Source organism: Pseudorasbora parva, chromosome 4, assembly GCF_024679245.1.
Source record: "Pseudorasbora parva isolate DD20220531a chromosome 4, ASM2467924v1, whole genome shotgun sequence".
Classification (NCBI taxonomy): domain Eukaryota; kingdom Metazoa; phylum Chordata; class Actinopteri; order Cypriniformes; family Gobionidae; genus Pseudorasbora; species Pseudorasbora parva.
The window spans coordinates 458260-477962 of record NC_090175.1 but is presented as its reverse complement, the minus strand read 5'-3'; the positions used below and the strand labels follow the sequence as shown (position 1 = coordinate 477962).

The following is a 19703-nucleotide window of genomic DNA, read 5'->3' as shown; positions in this document are numbered from 1 at the left end:
CATTTTGGGAAACACAGATCCCAGCCCTTTAACGCTGCAACAGAAAGCCACCGAGGGTGATTATGTGGACGCATTGGTGCAGATCTACAAACGTCCTTCTCCAAATTCTGGCACTTACATCACATGGTACTTGGTGCATCCGATGTCAGCAGTGACGGTGACCAGCATTTCTGCGGTAAAACTGGGGAGGATGGGGACGAGCTTCACAGTGAACCACACAACCAAGTCAGCATCTGCAAATCCTTGTATCTTCGATCGGATGATTGTGAAAGTTCGGTTCATCATCACGTCTCTCACAGCGGGGGTGATATCAGGAATCTGCAGAAACACAAAACCAGGATTGTCAACGGCACTGTAAGAGAGCACCGTACTTTGGGCTGTCCTCCGTGGCATCAGTGCCATCTCTGCCAGACACTTTCACTTATTGACTTGCCTTATGAGGTGTGCTCAGCGCCGTCAGAAACTCCTCTACGTTCTTGAAAGCGGCGCCTTTCTCCAGTTGGTCGAACACAGCACTGATCTGATTGGTGCTGTTCAGTACTCCAGAGCTCAGTGTGAGCTCAGCTACTTGGGTAGGGGTCAGCAGTGCCAATGATTCAAACTGAAACACATCACGGGCAACATAAGTTATGACAGATGAAGCAGTTTATATTTAAAAAAAAAACACACATGAACAGCTGGAGCAGGGCAAAAGTTACTCACACTGGAGAACTTTTCATTCAGGGACTTCAAATCCTCCAGGGTAGCATAGCTGGAGAAATTGCCAATGTTCTTCTCAAGCCAGTCAGCACTGCTCGTGGTGTTGGAAAGACAGGCACGGTCTGAATTGAACACAGAGCATTGGGGGAATTCATCAGAACACCACTGAATTGTGAGCACGCTGAAACAACTGTGACGAGCTGAGACGTAGAAGGGTACTTAGGGAACTACAGTGCGAGAGACGACAACTCAAGACAGCGATAGCTCTAAAAAGTACCTGTTAGGCCAGCCCTCGACAGGAAGCTGCGGACGAATTGAGTGTAGATGGCGCGTTTTTGCTCCTCCGCCATGAGGGATGCTTGACGCCCCAGAGCCTGCACCCTGAATCAAGAAAGATCAGCAGACGTCACGGATTGCCCGGTTTTACTCCGCTAAACACCACTTGAGGAGATCCACAGCACTGAGAGCATACTTACACAACTTGGTAGGTGTTGCAACTGAAGTTCTTGGTGCTAAGGCAGGACAGAAAGTCCCTAGAGACTGCTGACAAAAACGGTCTCAGCCTGTCCTGGAACCAGGTGGCAACGAAGCTGGCATCCGTCAGCTGTGCAATGCTGAAGTTGTTGACTTTCACCTCTCCAATGGCATCGAGAACATGGGACTGAGGCTGACCGTTGCTTAGGGTCTGTGAAAACAATGGGGCATGTCAATTCAGAGCTCCGAGGCAGAACTTCGATTTCTGCTCCAGAGAAAGCAGGGTTGTGGCCTACCTTGTTGTTGAGCTTTGACAGAGCATCATCCAGGGCTCCTGCGGCCTTCTGGAAGAAAAGCTTCCACGTCGCTGTGCTGGCGCTCATGCCGCTTGGGGTCTTGCAAGTCAGCAGCGTGGAGATTTCATCAGAGGACAGAGATGACGCAACCTTATAAGAGGTGGACAGATTGAGACAGTCAGAGACACAGGGCACTTTGTAAACACAAGCCCTCGGGTGCACAGCTCATGGAGGACTTACCGAAGAGCAGGCATATTCAGAGATTTGGAAGTCACACAGCCGAGCCGAGAAATTTGCAGACGAACGCTGAGACTCAACTTGACTACTGCAAGGCACAAAAACATGATTCCCATTTAGACCACTTTCTGAAGCATACCTCTGCTTTCAGCAGACACCAAACTGATACTCACCTGTTAATATCTTGACACAGCCTCTTCTCTGTAAAGGAAGACCAAAATTAAAGATCAGATGGAGAACTTCAGAGCCGTCTCATAAGTTTATTGCAAAATGACAAAATTCAATGGTTCTGACGTACCATCTACCAATGTTTCGTTGCACTGTTGCCAGAGATGATGACGCAAGGAGAGAAGAGAAAACAATTATGAACAGCTTCTCTTGGGCTTAAACTCAACTAATATGACATCTAAAACAATGAGGTACTTACGAAACCGACTTGGCGGGGAGGCGTGCAGCCTGAAGAGAAGAGGAGAAAAAGAAGAGACTTCTGTCACTAGGAGGCCACTGGCATATGGCTTACCTTCACATACATTTTATCAGAATTCTTTTGTTTTACTTTGGTCATGCCATACCTTCTGGTGGTAACTGTAGAAGTTGGTCTACGCTTGACATGAGCTCCCCTTTAAGTCCAGATGGGAGAACTGCCAAAGCCGTCTCCAGGCCTTTCAATCTAAAGAAACATACAAAATGCAGATTTTCAATACTAATTTTTTACAAACTGAAAAAAACCCAACAAAACAAAACAAACAACACATGAAACCAAAGGAGCCAGATTTCTCACATCGCTTTGTAAGAGCCACAGGTGAGGTTGGTGGGGATCACCACCAGAACTGAAGGGCGGAAGCTGGCCAGCAGGACCACGAGATTGATTTGAAACCACCGCTCGTAGTCACTCGTTTGGAAAAGGGGGAATTTGGGAGCCAGAGCAGTCAAAGTCAGGTTCAGCATTGTGTCTCGGATGTCCGTGTTTGTGATGTAGGTTATGTTTTTCTGGTGGAGGGAGGGAAACAGACACTTTTAGCTTCAAGGCAGGAACATCTAGCAGGGCCTTCTTGTTTAAAAGCATTACATTCGTGGCCATGTAGGATAATCAGGTTCTTCAAGATCTTTTTTTTTTTTTTTTTTTTTTAAACACTCACCTCCTTGCTGACCTCCACAAATGTTTCAAAGAATTTCTCAAGCTGCTTCTCATCTGAGGATTTTAGGATGCTGCTCAACACCTCCTTCACCACGGTGACATTTTCAAGAGCACGGGTGGACGGGTCCAACAGCAGCTCTGCTTTCTGATCGGGTGACAGGGTTCCCAGAGCTGCCAGCTAAGGTGAATAAAAGACCAAGGAAAAAGCACATGACTGTCAGCGCTCTGCTTTCTGCCCAACACTAAGCACCAGTACCGGTGCCAATCAAAGGCACTCTCAAAGCTGTGTGAAAACAGAAACATAACAGAAGATAGGTATTTTACCACGCTGACGTTCAAGTCCTTAAGGTCTGAGTAACTGGCCACTGTGGTGAACGGGCCCAAGTTGGCAACAAGCCATTCAGCCTCGCTGCTGATGTTTTGTCTGCAACCTGTTTTTAAAGATAGGGGAGGAGGAAGATCAGTCTGCATCACTGCACTGTTATCTCGTTGACACACAGCTACGATGAGCTGTCAGCTGGGGAGAATAATACTGCAGCGCACTCTGTTCTGGAGAAAGAGGGCAGCCGCAAAAGCACGCTCTGGAAGGCCTACCTGAACTGCTGAATTGGGTGGCAAATTTCTTCAGGTGCTCCACCAGAACTTTGGTTATCTCCTGCATCCGGATGAGTGTCATTTTGGGAAACACAGATCCCAGCCCTTTAACGCTGCAACAGAAAGCCACCGAGGGTGATTATGTGGACGCATTGGTGCAGATCTACAAACGTCCTTCTCCAAATTCTGGCACTTACATCACATGGTACTTGGTGCATCCGATGTCAGCAGTGACGGTGACCAGCATTTCTGCGGTAAAACTGGGGAGGATGGGGACGAGCTTCACAGTGAACCACACAACCAAGTCAGCATCTGCAAATCCTTGTATCTTCGATCGGATGATTGTGAAAGTTCGGTTCATCATCACGTCTCTCACAGCGGGGGTGATATCAGGAATCTGCAGAAACACAAAACCAGGATTGTCAACGGCACTGTAAGAGAGCACCGTACTTTGGGCTGTCCTCCGTGGCATCAGTGCCATCTCTGCCAGACACTTTCACTTATTGACTTGCCTTATGAGGTGTGCTCAGCGCCGTCAGAAACTCCTCTACGTTCTTGAAAGCGGCGCCTTTCTCCAGTTGGTCGAACACAGCACTGATCTGATTGGTGCTGTTCAGTACTCCAGAGCTCAGTGTGAGCTCAGCTACTTGGGTAGGGGTCAGCAGTGCCAATGATTCAAACTGAAACACATCACGGGCAACATAAGTTATGACAGATGAAGCAGTTTATATTTTTTTAAAAAACACACATGAACAGCTGGAGCAGGGCAAAAGTTACTCACACTGGAGAACTTTTCATTCAGGGACTTCAAATCCTCCAGGGTAGCATAGCTGGAGAAATTGCCAATGTTCTTCTCAAGCCAGTCAGCACTGCTCGTGGTGTTGGAAAGACAGGCACGGTCTGAATTGAACACAGAGCATTGGGGGAATTCATCAGAACACCACTGAATTGTGAGCACGCTGAAACAACTGTGACGAGCTGAGACGTAGAAGGGTACTTAGGGAACTACAGTGCGAGAGACGACAACTCAAGACAGCGATAGCTCTAAAAAGTACCTGTTAGGCCAGCCCTCGACAGGAAGCTGCGGACGAATTGAGTGTAGATGGCGCGTTTTTGCTCCTCCGCCATGAGGGATGCTTGACGCCCCAGAGCCTGCACCCTGAATCAAGAAAGATCAGCAGACGTCACGGATTGCCCGGTTTTACTCCGCTAAACACCACTTGAGGAGATCCACAGCACTGAGAGCATACTTACACAACTTGGTAGGTGTTGCAACTGAAGTTCTTGGTGCTAAGGCAGGACAGAAAGTCCCTAGAGACTGCTGACAAAAACGGTCTCAGCCTGTCCTGGAACCAGGTGGCAACGAAGCTGGCATCCGTCAGCTGTGCAATGCTGAAGTTGTTGACTTTCACCTCTCCAATGGCATCGAGAACATGGGACTGAGGCTGACCGTTGCTTAGGGTCTGTGAAAACAATGGGGCATGTCAATTCAGAGCTCCGAGGCAGAACTTCGATTTCTGCTCCAGAGAAAGCAGGGTTGTGGCCTACCTTGTTGTTGAGCTTTGACAGAGCATCATCCAGGGCTCCTGCGGCCTTCTGGAAGAAAAGCTTCCACGTCGCTGTGCTGGCGCTCATGCCGCTTGGGGTCTTGCAAGTCAGCAGCGTGGAGATTTCATCAGAGGACAGAGATGACGCAACCTTATAAGAGGTGGACAGATTGAGACAGTCAGAGACACAGGGCACTTTGTAAACACAAGCCCTCGGGTGCACAGCTCATGGAGGACTTACCGAAGAGCAGGCATATTCAGAGATTTGGAAGTCACACAGCCGAGCCGAGAAATTTGCAGACGAACGCTGAGACTCAACTTGACTACTGCAAGGCACAAAAACATGATTCCCATTTAGACCACTTTCTGAAGCATACCTCTGCTTTCAGCAGACACCAAACTGATACTCACCTGTTAATATCTTGACACAGCCTCTTCTCTGTAAAGGAAGACCAAAATTAAAGATCAGATGGAGAACTTCAGAGCCGTCTCATAAGTTTATTGCAAAATGACAAAATTCAATGGTTCTGACGTACCATCTACCAATGTTTCGTTGCACTGTTGCCAGAGATGATGACGCAAGGAGAGAAGAGAAAACAATTATGAACAGCTTCTCTTGGGCTTAAACTCAACTAATATGACATCTAAAACAATGAGGTACTTACGAAACCGACTTGGCGGGGAGGCGTGCAGCCTGAAGAGAAGAAGAGAAAAAAGAAGAGACTTCTGTCACTAGGAGGCCACTGGCATATGGCTTACCTTCACATACATTTTATCAGAATTCTTTTGTTTTACTTTGGTCATGCCATACCTTCTGGTGGTAACTGTAGAAGTTGGTCTACGCTTGACATGAGCTCCCCTTTAAGTCCAGATGGGAGAACTGCCAAAGCCGTCTCCAGGCCTTTCAATCTAAAGAAACATACAAAATGCAGATTTTCAATACTAATTTTTTACAAACTGAAAAAAACCCAACAAAACAAAACAAACAACACATGAAACCAAAGGAGCCAGATTTCTCACATCGCTTTGTAAGAGCCACAGGTGAGGTTGGTGGGGATCACCACCAGAACTGAAGGGCGGAAGCTGGCCAGCAGGACCACGAGATTGATTTGAAACCACCGCTCGTAGTCACTCGTTTGGAAAAGGGGGAATTTGGGAGCCAGAGCAGTCAAAGTCAGGTTCAGCATTGTGTCTCGGATGTCCGTGTTTGTGATGTAGGTTATGTTTTTCTGGTGGAGGGAGGGAAACAGACACTTTTAGCTTCAAGGCAGGAACATCTAGCAGGGCCTTCTTGTTTAAAAGCATTACATTCGTGGCCTTGTAGGATAATCAGGTTCTTCAAGATCTTTTTTTTTTTTTTTTTTTTTTTAAACACTCACCTCCTTGCTGACCTCCACAAATGTTTCAAAGAATTTCTCAAGCTGCTTCTCATCTGAGGATTTTAGGATGCTGCTCAACACCTCCTTCACCACGGTGACATTTTCAAGAGCACGGGTGGACGGGTCCAACAGCAGCTCTGCTTTCTGATCGGGTGACAGGGTTCCCAGAGCTGCCAGCTAAGGTGAATAAAAGACCAAGGAAAAAGCACATGACTGTCAGCGCTCTGCTTTCTGCCCAACACTAAGCACCAGTACCGGTGCCAATCAAAGGCACTCTCAAAGCTGTGTGAAAACAGAAACATAACAGAAGATAGGTATTTTACCACGCTGACGTTCAAGTCCTTAAGGTCTGAGTAACTGGCCACTGTGGTGAACGGGCCCAAGTTGGCAACAAGCCATTCAGCCTCGCTGCTGATGTTTTGTCTGCAACCTGTTTTTAAAGATAGGGGAGGAGGAAGATCAGTCTGCATCACTGCACTGTTATCTCGTTGACACACAGCTACGATGAGCTGTCAGCTGGGGAGAATAATACTGCAGCGCACTCTGTTCTGGAGAAAGAGGGCAGCCGCAAAAGCACGCTCTGGAAGGCCTACCTGAACTGCTGAATTGGGTGGCAAATTTCTTCAGGTGCTCCACCAGAACTTTGGTTATCTCCTGCATCCGGATGAGTGTCATTTTGGGAAACACAGATCCCAGCCCTTTAACGCTGCAACAGAAAGCCACCGAGGGTGATTATGTGGACGCATTGGTGCAGATCTACAAACGTCCTTCTCCAAATTCTGGCACTTACATCACATGGTACTTGGTGCATCCGATGTCAGCAGTGACGGTGACCAGCATTTCTGCGGTAAAACTGGGGAGGATGGGGACGAGCTTCACAGTGAACCACACAACCAAGTCAGCATCTGCAAATCCTTGTATCTTCGATCGGATGATTGTGAAAGTTCGGTTCATCATCACGTCTCTCACAGCGGGGGTGATATCAGGAATCTGCAGAAACACAAAACCAGGATTGTCAACGGCACTGTAAGAGAGCACCGTACTTTGGGCTGTCCTCCGTGGCATCAGTGCCATCTCTGCCAGACACTTTCACTTATTGACTTGCCTTATGAGGTGTGCTCAGCGCCGTCAGAAACTCCTCTACGTTCTTGAAAGCGGCGCCTTTCTCCAGTTGGTCGAACACAGCACTGATCTGATTGGTGCTGTTCAGTACTCCAGAGCTCAGTGTGAGCTCAGCTACTTGGGTAGGGGTCAGCAGTGCCAATGATTCAAACTGAAACACATCACGGGCAACATAAGTTATGACAGATGAAGCAGTTTATATTTAAAAAAAAAAACACACATGAACAGCTGGAGCAGGGCAAAAGTTACTCACACTGGAGAACTTTTCATTCAGGGACTTCAAATCCTCCAGGGTAGCATAGCTGGAGAAATTGCCAATGTTCTTCTCAAGCCAGTCAGCACTGCTCGTGGTGTTGGAAAGACAGGCACGGTCTGAATTGAACACAGAGCATTGGGGGAATTCATCAGAACACCACTGAATTGTGAGCACGCTGAAACAACTGTGACGAGCTGAGACGTAGAAGGGTACTTAGGGAACTACAGTGCGAGAGACGACAACTCAAGACAGCGATAGCTCTAAAAAGTACCTGTTAGGCCAGCCCTCGACAGGAAGCTGCGGACGAATTGAGTGTAGATGGCGCGTTTTTGCTCCTCCGCCATGAGGGATGCTTGACGCCCCAGAGCCTGCACCCTGAATCAAGAAAGATCAGCAGACGTCACGGATTGCCCGGTTTTACTCCGCTAAACACCACTTGAGGAGATCCACAGCACTGAGAGCATACTTACACAACTTGGTAGGTGTTGCAACTGAAGTTCTTGGTGCTAAGGCAGGACAGAAAGTCCCTAGAGACTGCTGACAAAAACGGTCTCAGCCTGTCCTGGAACCAGGTGGCAACGAAGCTGGCATCCGTCAGCTGTGCAATGCTGAAGTTGTTGACTTTCACCTGTCCAATGGCATCGAGAACATGGGACTGAGGCTGACCGTTGCTTAGGGTCTGTGAAAACAATGGGGCATGTCAATTCAGAGCTCCGAGGCAGAACTTCGATTTCTGCTCCAGAGAAAGCAGGGTTGTGGCCTACCTTGTTGTTGAGCTTTGACAGAGCATCATCCAGGGCTCCTGCGGCCTTCTGGAAGAAAAGCTTCCACGTCGCTGTGCTGGCGCTCATGCCGCTTGGGGTCTTGCAAGTCAGCAGCGTGGAGATTTCATCAGAGGACAGAGATGACGCAACCTTATAAGAGGTGGACAGATTGAGACAGTCAGAGACACAGGGCACTTTGTAAACACAAGCCCTCGGGTGCACAGCTCATGGAGGACTTACCGAAGAGCAGGCATATTCAGAGATTTGGAAGTCACACAGCCGAGCCGAGAAATTTGCAGACGAACGCTGAGACTCAACTTGACTACTGCAAGGCACAAAAACATGATTCCCATTTAGACCACTTTCTGAAGCATACCTCTGCTTTCAGCAGACACCAAACTGATACTCACCTGTTAATATCTTGACACAGCCTCTTCTCTGTAAAGGAAGACCAAAATTAAAGATCAGATGGAGAACTTCAGAGCCGTCTCATAAGTTTATTGCAAAATGACAAAATTCAATGGTTCTGACGTACCATCTACCAATGTTTCGTTGCACTGTTGCCAGAGATGATGACACAAGGAGAGAAGAGAAAACAATTATGAACAGCTTCTCTTGGGCTTAAACTCAACTAATATGACATCTAAAACAATGAGGTACTTACGAAACCGACTTGGCGGGGAGGCGTGCAGCCTGAAGAGAAGAAGAGAAAAAAGAAGAGACTTCTGTCACTAGGAGGCCACTGGCATATGGCTTACCTTCACATACATTTTATCAGAATTCTTTTGTTTTACTTTGGTCATGCCATACCTTCTGGTGGTAACTGTAGAAGTTGGTCTACGCTTGACATGAGCTCCCCTTTAAGTCCAGATGGGAGAACTGCCAAAGCCGTCTCCAGGCCTTTCAATCTAAAGAAACATACAAAATGCAGATTTTCAATACTAATTTTTTACAAACTGAAAAAACCCCAACAAAACAAAACAAACAACACATGAAACCAAAGGAGCCAGATTTCTCACATCGCTTTGTAAGAGCCACAGGTGAGGTTGGTGGGGATCACCACCAGAACTGAAGGGCGGAAGCTGGCCAGCAGGACCACGAGATTGATTTGAAACCACCGCTCGTAGTCACTCGTTTGGAAAAGGGGGAATTTGGGAGCCAGAGCAGTCAAAGTCAGGTTCAGCATTGTGTCTCGGATGTCCGTGTTTGTGATGTAGGTTATGTTTTTCTGGTGGAGGGAGGGAAACAGACACTTTTAGCTTCAAGGCAGGAACATCTAGCAGGGCCTTCTTGTTTAAAAGCATTACATTCGTGGCCATGTAGGATAATCAGGTTCTTCAAGATCTTTTTTTTTTTTTTTTTTTTTTAAACACTCACCTCCTTGCTGACCTCCACAAATGTTTCAAAGAATTTCTCAAGCTGCTTCTCATCTGAGGATTTTAGGATGCTGCTCAACACCTCCTTCACCACGGTGACATTTTCAAGAGCACGGGTGGACGGGTCCAACAGCAGCTCTGCTTTCTGATCGGGTGACAGGGTTCCCAGAGCTGCCAGCTAAGGTGAATAAAAGACCAAGGAAAAAGCACATGACTGTCAGCGCTCTGCTTTCTGCCCAACACTAAGCACCAGTACCGGTGCCAATCAAAGGCACTCTCAAAGCTGTGTGAAAACAGAAACATAACAGAAGATAGGTATTTTACCACGCTGACGTTCAAGTCCTTAAGGTCTGAGTAACTGGCCACTGTGGTGAACGGGCCCAAGTTGGCAACAAGCCATTCAGCCTCGCTGCTGATGTTTTGTCTGCAACCTGTTTTTAAAGATAGGGGAGGAGGAAGATCAGTCTGCATCACTGCACTGTTATCTCGTTGACACACAGCTACGATGAGCTGTCAGCTGGGGAGAATAATACTGCAGCGCACTCTGTTCTGGAGAAAGAGGGCAGCCGCAAAAGCACGCTCTGGAAGGCCTACCTGAACTGCTGAATTGGGTGGCAAATTTCTTCAGGTGCTCCACCAGAACTTTGGTTATCTCCTGCATCCGGATGAGTGTCATTTTGGGAAACACAGATCCCAGCCCTTTAACGCTGCAACAGAAAGCCACCGAGGGTGATTATGTGGACGCATTGGTGCAGATCTACAAACGTCCTTCTCCAAATTCTGGCACTTACATCACATGGTACTTGGTGCATCCGATGTCAGCAGTGACGGTGACCAGCATTTCTGCGGTAAAACTGGGGAGGATGGGGACGAGCTTCACAGTGAACCACACAACCAAGTCAGCATCTGCAAATCCTTGTATCTTCGATTGGATGATTGTGAAAGTTCGGTTCATCATCACGTCTCTCACAGCGGGGGTGATATCAGGAATCTGCAGAAACACAAAACCAGGATTGTCAACGGCACTGTAAGAGAGCACCGTACTTTGGGCTGTCCTCCGTGGCATCAGTGCCATCTCTGCCAGACACTTTCACTTATTGACTTGCCTTATGAGGTGTGCTCAGCGCCGTCAGAAACTCCTCTACGTTCTTGAAAGCGGCGCCTTTCTCCAGTTGGTCGAACACAGCACTGATCTGATTGGTGCTGTTCAGTACTCCAGAGCTCAGTGTGAGCTCAGCTACTTGGGTAGGGGTCAGCAGTGCCAATGATTCAAACTGAAACACATCAAGGGCAACATAAGTTATGACAGATGAAGCAGTTTATATTTAAAAAAACACACACACATGAACAACTGGAGCAGGGCAAAAGTTACTCACACTGGAGAACTTTTCATTCAGGGACTTCAAATCCTCCAGGGTAGCATAGCTGGAGAAATTGCCAATGTTCTTCTCAAGCCAGTCAGCACTGCTCGTGGTGTTGGAAAGACAGGCACGGTCTGAATTGAACACAGAGCATTGGTGGAATTCATCAAGCAGAAATACCTTTGCTCTTAATATGTGTGTGTGTGTGTGTGTGTGTGTGTGTGTGTGTGTGTGTGTGTGTGTGTGTGTGTGTGTGTGTGTGTGTGTGTGTGTGTGTGTGTTTTAATGTCATTTTACTAATATCTCAAAGAAAGGTCATCATGGCAAGATGGCAAGTACTTTATTTTTGTCCTGGGTTTGCATTACTGAAACTTAAACAGATGAACCTGCAGCTCAATCTAGCAAAGACTGAGCTGCTTGTTTTCCCTGCTAACCCCACCATACAACACCATTTTACCATCCAGCTAGGTTCATCTCTGATTACTCCTTCAGGGTTGGTCAGAAATCTTGGAGTAATCTTTGATGACCAGCTGTCCTTCAAAGACCAAATCTCAAAGACAGCTCGGTCATGCAGGTTTGCATTGCACAACATCAGGAAAATCAGACCGTTCCTTACGGAGCATGCAACACAGCAATCAAACCGCTGCAAATGATCCAGAACGCTGCGGCACGTCTTGTCTTCAATGAGCCCAAAAGGGCTGATGTCACACCTCTATTCATCTCTCTGCATTGGCTACCACTCGCTGCCCGGATCAAATTCAAAGCCCTGACTCTTGCTTATGGATCTTCCACAAGCTCAGCACCAGCATACTTCGACTCACTCCTACGAGTCTACACCACCACCAGAAGCCTTCGCTCAGCTAATGACCATCACAGAGAGGCATGAAATCCCTCTCTAGAACTTTTTATTTCATTGTTCCCGGTTGGTGGAACGATCTTCTGTCCTCCATACGCACAACAGAATCACTCGCTTCATTCAAAGAACAGGTAAAAACTCATCTCTTCCATGAGCACTTAATCTTACATTAAAATAACAAAAAACAAAAAAAACCCTCTTTCTCCTCTATTTCTCTTTTCTTCTTCCCTTTTCTGGTTTTTGCTACTCTGAGCGGTATACAAATCTTGATGTTTGGGGCACTTTTTGTGTTTCTTTGCCTTTTTCTTTACGGTTCGCTTCCTGTTCTCCTGAGTTGTAAGTCACTCTGGATAAAAGCGTCTGCTAAATGCATAAATGTAAATGTAAATGTAGAAGAAGGTGTGCTGCACCTGCAATATCTCTAGAGAGGAACGGCAGAATGAATTGTTTGTAGATGGAGGTCCTCAAAGTTGCATTCACCAGATTCACTCGCTCATTGAATGTTTTGACTCTGTAAACAAATAATTGTTCAAAAATAAGCCATCATTTCAAAGTGTGGGTCTGAAATGTTTTCTATATTTTGACTCATACATTGCCTGGTAGCTGACACATGAAAAGTTAATCTTGCTCATGTTGGATATAAACTCTGTCGTAATGAATGGGAGGATTGGAATAAGTCTGACACACAGCCATGACTGAACAAACTCCAAGTTCTGCGCATTCTCCACAGTCAGTGTTTGCAGGGCACCGTAACCGCCAGTGATGCTGTCGATCGAAGGCACTCCCTGAAATAAAAATAAGCGTGATCACTCACATCAAATGTATTGATAATTTATCAACTCAATAAGGAGAAGTGATGGAGCATCCAGGCTAAAGAGACAGCGTCAATTTGCAACATGCATGGTTTGATCATTAATAACACAAATCAATTATGAACATAAGATGATTCAGTTGATTGCAAGCATAAAAGCAAATATTCCCTTAAAATAAGCAGCGAGCAGTTGATGTTTTCCAGTAGAGGATAAATAGTCTTAGATGCATTTTTCTTACAAGGTGAACCATGACATTTAGTGTTGATGTAATGATCTTTCCAAGCTCATTTTGGAGCATGCGAAGTTTCTCTTGAGGGAAACCAGCACTGCTGGTTGAAATGCATTGTAGATGGTTATCCACTGCATTTAGAACCTAGATATACGAAAACAGGAATTAAAAGTACTATAAATGAAAAAATGATCTGATTTCACCATCATTCTGAGATCACACGAAGAGACAGAAACGACAGAGATAGACCCCCAAACATCTCTAAGACGCTTAGAAAAATGCACTGTTACAGTACTCTAAGTTTTTAAGAAACTGAGAGGATATTCAGAGGATAAAAATCAGAGGATATTCTCAAAAATATAGTTATATATAGATGTATTAACTAAATGCTATAATGCTACATCTTGTGTTGTACCCTATGATTGTGCATAGTTTTAAAGTAGCTTTGAAGGTGGATTTCTAGGTGAAGGTGGATCTATCTGCTTTTGTCTGTTGCATACAAAAAATAAAAAATAAACTGGATTATTACAATTGATCACAAATTGTTTTTGTTTTTTTGTTTTTTTTAAAGAAATTAATACTTTTTTAAGGACGCATTCTCACCGCTCGCATAGAAAACAGCTGTTTTAAATTGTTGTTAATGTATATTTGATCAAATAAATACAGCTTTGTTGAGCTGAAGAGACCTCATCTATGAAGCTCCTGTCTAAAAACAGCTTATAACATACATTCACATTGCATTTGTTTGAAACTTAACATGTAGCTTTGCCACTCAAGAGCAAACGCTACTGAAGTCGGAGTACACCTATCACATCCACCATTCTATACTCAGTTCTACAGACTGCAGAAAAACAGAGTAGATTCTAAACACATTTCTTTCCAGGATGTGTCAGTATTTTCCACATGAACTGTAAACTTAAGATAGCAATTATATTATTATATTGCAGATAGCAATACATATTTCACATGTATTATTGTTTCTTAAAAGCATGTTTTTTTTCTTTCTGAGTAACAGTTAATTTGCCATGTGTTAGTTTATGGATAATCTGTGCATTGTTTTATAGAGAGAGCGAGAGAATCCCTCACCAGAGAGCTGAGATTCTTCAGATTGCAGATGTCCAGAGTTTGATTGCTGGTTCTTCTGTAACATGGGGAAATCAAATATACGTGGGATTAGGATTAGTATTAGAATACTATTCATTAGTGTTAACTAAGAGGAATACTCACTCGGTAGTCGGACCGCATGATCCTGTTTCTAGGGAAAGCCATAGATATTTATTCATTAGACTTCACATTTAAGAGATTCAGACTATTACATCTTAAAGTGTTATCTCACTGCCTTGACTCTCCCAAAAGCCCTGTTTAACTTTTTACAAACAGATCTTTTAGAAGCAGCCAAACTAGTAAATAGTAGTGGGGTAACAACTACACACCAATAATGTACCTTTCATTGGCTAGATCATTAAGAAAGGTATTATTCTGACCAGAAAAAAATATAATCAGAGCAAGAAACCTCATTTATTTTAATAAATACCAAACCAATTTCTATCATTTCGTTTCTTTTAAAAATTATTATCTAACTTGTATTAAGCTCTAAAGCTTGTTTTGTTTTTCCGCCTGAACAAAATGCGACACCCGTACGGTTAAGAACACAAAGTGAACCCTTAAAATAATGAACACAAATGCTAAAACCATAAATATTACTGTATTTGGCTAAAATATTATAAAAACCCAGACACTTTTGGTGTTTGTTTTTAATCTCTTCTTTTAAGTACATATCTGGCACCCTTTTGCAAGTGTTTTGTGATCCACCAGATGGCAGCAAAAACGGGAAAAAGAATCTTGTTCCTAACATGAAGGCTTTGAAAGAGACTTTCATAAAACCAAAGGGAGGCAAAAGGTGCATTAGAGTGTACAAGGCCACAGCTTATCCAAAACCAATCTCAGCACTGACAAAAACTGTCATTTGGTCCCATTTCCACTGTTTCTGAGGGAATACTCAACCCTGATCTGAACGCTCCGCGTGTTTGCTCGTGTCTCCGTGGCGCCTCGGCTATTGCGCGCGGTCTCTGATTGGTCTAGAGGCTAGAGCGATTAATCTGCATAATGCTAAGATCCCCAGCTGTCATGTGCTTAATCAGCATATTCGAGACCACGTGTTTTGCAGCGTTTAGCCAATGAACTTGTTGCACTACTGGATTCAAGAAACAAAACTTTGGATTATTTACCCAGTGAAACTCACGGAATGGATGTATTTTTCACCAAAACAGCCTAAGGTAAAAAAAGTCTATGAATCATTTTGGCTACTTTAGCTCGGAGATTACATGCAATGTTTCTCCTAGTTTTCTCACACAAGCTCAAAGATCTAGTGATGTTGAAGTGAAGCTTTTGGAACCAGTGAAGATTTTAGCAAATTTGTATCAGAAAAAGGTTCATTACTCAAAGCTTTTCAAATCACAGCTCGATGAGGACCTCTGCTGGTGAAAGTGAGGTATTTGGAGAGTTTTGCAATCTTAGAAGCAATTTTTACTTATTTTTTATAAATGGATGGATGAGTAAATGAATGAATGAGTTAATATATTAAATACATGGCAACAATTTGTTCCATTACATGTACTCCTAGTAACTCAACCCAATAATGTTAATAATTTGTATTGTGAATGTGGATATTTTTCCTGTTTGTAAAACTCAAGAACAAAAGGAGTAGACTAAGTAAATATCAGTGCATGCAAAGACACACACACATACATTATATATAACATGCATCTCCTAAACTTGTGCAATACAACAAATAGTTCAATGTAACGCAATACACCTTAACAACCCACAAGGGCGCGCCCTGTCACGCATTTTTAACCCCTTTGAATCAGAGTATGGCCCTGTCCCAAAGGCACCCTTCATGTGCACTTTCGGTCTTTTGGACTTAACGGACACGCGCACGCATTGTAAGTCCACAAGACCGAAAGTGCACAAGGCCGTAGGGTGTCCCATTCATAAGCTTAAAGAGGGGTGCTCGTGAGCGGGCCTTTGTGGCTGTTATGCGCCCTCGATGTGCACTTCAGCTGAGCCCACAAGTTTACAAGCTACGCAGAGGACTTCTACCCGGCAGTCAAAGCGGCATTACGTTGTGACAGTGCGGACTCAGAGGAAGACTGTGAGGGTTTACGGTGCCATTTGGGACAGGGCCAAAGAAGCAGTCACGTGGGGGTGTGTGAAACGAAGCTTCGGACATCATTCGTCACGTGATTTTGGTAGAACGAATCATTTACATTTACAGTTATGCATTTGGCAGACGCTTTTATCCAAAGCGACTTACATTGCATTCAAGGCACACATTTTTACATTGTCATTTCTTGCTTTCTACTGGTTGAGCTGCAGGAAAGCATCGATACAAAGCTTCACTGAAAATCATTTCATTTTTTTGACACATGCTTCGGCGCTTTGGTGTCACTTTTAACATCACTACAAAGATGTATTTCGTGATCCATTCGGTAATCATTTAACAGAATAAACCAAAATCCTGGGAATAATCTTGAGCTTCTGTTTAATATATGGCTTGTTTATGATCATCAAAAATTAACAATACTGATAATATGCAAATTCAACATCATATGTACTTTTTAGTCTGTATATATGTTGCTGAAATGTGAATTTGAACATTTGCATGCTGTGTTTGTCTGTTTACTGTCAAAGACTACCACTCGCAGCTGCTTTCCATGCATTTGGGACCATTCTGATTCGCAGTATATTTCAAATATAGACTATATTTTGTAATTGTTTGCTTATGCCACCCAGGTCTGATGTGTCTGGACCTATCCACTAGAGGGCAGCACCTTAATGATAACTAGTGTCCTTGATAAAATGCTTCTCCATGTATGGACTGTGCTCTCACTGATCTTCTTCATAGGATGTAAATGTTATGCATGCACTCGTGATATCGACCGTGATACCAAATCGGTACTGAAATTTAAAAATATGGCATCACAGATATATTTGATGGGCACATGAGGCAAATGGCCCTTCAGAGGTGTTTGTGATTCTGCTTAACAGCACTCAAAGCATCACATTTTTTTCAGTACCGATTTGGTATCGCGGTCAGTACTTCTCAAAACACTAGAATACGCATGACTTAAAGTGAGGGAATGTATTATAACTCACCATTTGGATGTGTTATGTTGCACTGGGAAAAAGATAACAAAAATATGGTAAAGATTTTAAAAAAGTAGTGTTTCATATCGCCATTCTAAAAGCTTAGTTTAAACAATAATTATTTATTCATATTTATAGATTTTCAATCATACACATGATTTGTAAGGCCTACAAATATGAAGCAAAATATAAAACAAATTCCTTTTTGGATTTTTCCTGACTTACCTGTGCATTAATTGGAGACACAGATGTTGCTGTGGACAGGGCAAGAACATTTATAATTAGTAATCTTTGAGAAACCTCTTCTGAACTGACAGGACACCCTTACGTTTGTTTTAAAGCTGCACTAGCCTAGAAATCTAGACGCCCCCTAGCGGCAGCAAATCTAATCCGCCGCGAGTGTCGTCTAGCAACTCTCAATACCCATCTGAGCTGTAATCGCCAAACTCTGGGCGGGCCAATCACATCGTGTGTAGAGTCGGTGGGCGGGGCCATAATGACGACGGCCGAGTTGCGTTTGCGTGCTTCTAGTAAACACAGAAACTGGCGAACGGCGGTCTGTCGAATCAGCTTTGACCGCCACTCTGGAAGACTTGAGTTGAGCTTTTCTCTGAGAAAAGAACAAAGAGCGGCACTGAAGTCATTCTGAAGAAGGGAAGATGTGTTCGAGTTTAGCCGAGCGGATACGGCGAATGTTTAATCTGTCAGCTCCGCTTCACCTTCGTTGCTCTGGTTGGTTGTAGCGCTATCCTATCGCGTGCAGAGGGAGTTTGACAGACAGCCGTTTATCCGCCCCTCAGATTGAGCCGTCAATGGGGAGTTTCAGACCAAACATCTGGATGTGGCTCCGGCTTGTCAGGCTACTATGTAACTTTATTTGTGATCAAATTGTACAAAATTTAGATGGGCGAGCACATCAAGAATCCATTTTCCAAAGTGTGTTTTTGTCTTATCCTGATTTGGAATCCCTACAGTACACCTATAATAATTGTTTATATTCTATATTTAGGTGTACAAAAGCAGTAGCTGTTGGTTCTTCATTAGTTACAGAAACCGTTAAAGTTGCGGTAGCCAGATGTAGGAAAGGTTGTTTTAGAAAATGTGGTCAATACATTTGTTAGCATTGCAGGTGTTTTATCACGAGTAGTTTGTACAAATTTACTTTTTTATCAAGAGTTTATATCAAGAGTATTTGGACGGGTGTGTTAAGAATGGTATTATTGATCTTGCAGAAGTAGTTTTTGGTGTTGAAAGTGATTAGAGCTGCCCTTTTCATGTTGACTAGTAGCTGTTCATTTCAGCCATTAGTAGACTAATCGCAAGTGTATATTCACTTAAATCTAGACTGAGGAGAATACTAAACCATAATGAGAATTTGATAGGCTATAGGCGTAATACAACCTATTTCACACTCCAGTTCACACATAAAACTTACTGCAAACCATCATCCAAAGAAAGGATAATGAATGTGTAGGAAAGCAATTTTAGTTATTTAGTCAGTGTCCGCTGGAAAGATGAAGTTCACGATGCTGACTAATCATCTCTGCGGTATAGTGAACGTGCCTATAGAGAGAAATGCAACTGTCCTGCGGATTGCATAAGTAGAGAGTATTTCCTTCCATTTTGAATTCGTTAGTTTAAAATGAAACATTTCAAGGTTTCTATAGATGTATTTATCATATCTGTGAGACAAGTAGCCTATATGCTGAGTTTCAGTTCATTTTTGTGATGTGCCCCAGTTCACGGAGACAGCAGAGAGCGCATGTTGTTTGTTTTCTTTTTTACAACGTTTTCTTGCTATTGTAAGTTTACACAAATCAAAGTAGACAGTTTCAAATTATGCATTACTCTTATCTGTATGACCAAATATGACAGTATTGTAAGATTCCACTGTTATCAGGGCGGAAAATGCAAGTGATCGTGTCGGCGCATCCACGTAAGCGTGCAGTAAGCATGCTCTTCTTCAGCTTTTTTGGATTTCCTGCCCAAAATACTGTAATTACCACAATATATATATTTCCTGCAACCAAGCGTATAATATAATTTTGGACGAATATGCCTCGTCTAATGAACTAATGTTTAGTCTACTATATGGCCCTATAATGCCATAGCAGAATTTGTAGATGCCTCAGAAATATGAACAGGATAGTTGCTGCTGCGTTTGTGGTAAAGCAGCTATTGATTCTCCAAATTTTGTTCAAAGTATTGGTTTTTGCTCCCGTTTTAACACTGGCAGTAGTTTGTCATTGTGTATATTTTGTAAGATGAATGCTGTTGAGGTTGTGCTACTAACAGTAGTTGTGTGTGTTTGATGTGTAATAGGGAAATTACTTGTTTTTGAATTTCCAGAGAAGTTTGTGGTTGGTTCTTCAGATGTTTTACTAATATAGGTCAGCACTGCAGATGTGATTTCA

General features: G+C 43.8%; 1 protein-coding gene across 2 annotated transcripts in view; it reads left to right on the top strand.

The window, feature by feature from the left end:
* The first annotated feature begins 15286 nt into the window (after positions 1 to 15286).
* The window catches only part of sp6 (Sp6 transcription factor), a 65240-nt gene continuing 60823 nt past the window's right edge, over positions 15287 to 19703 (top strand). For both annotated transcript variants that reach the window (XR_010904796.1, XM_067442532.1), the window contains exon 1: positions 15287 to 15416. The gene's annotated coding sequence lies outside the window, so the exon portion shown is untranslated. The remainder of the gene's footprint in view (positions 15417 to 19703) is intronic.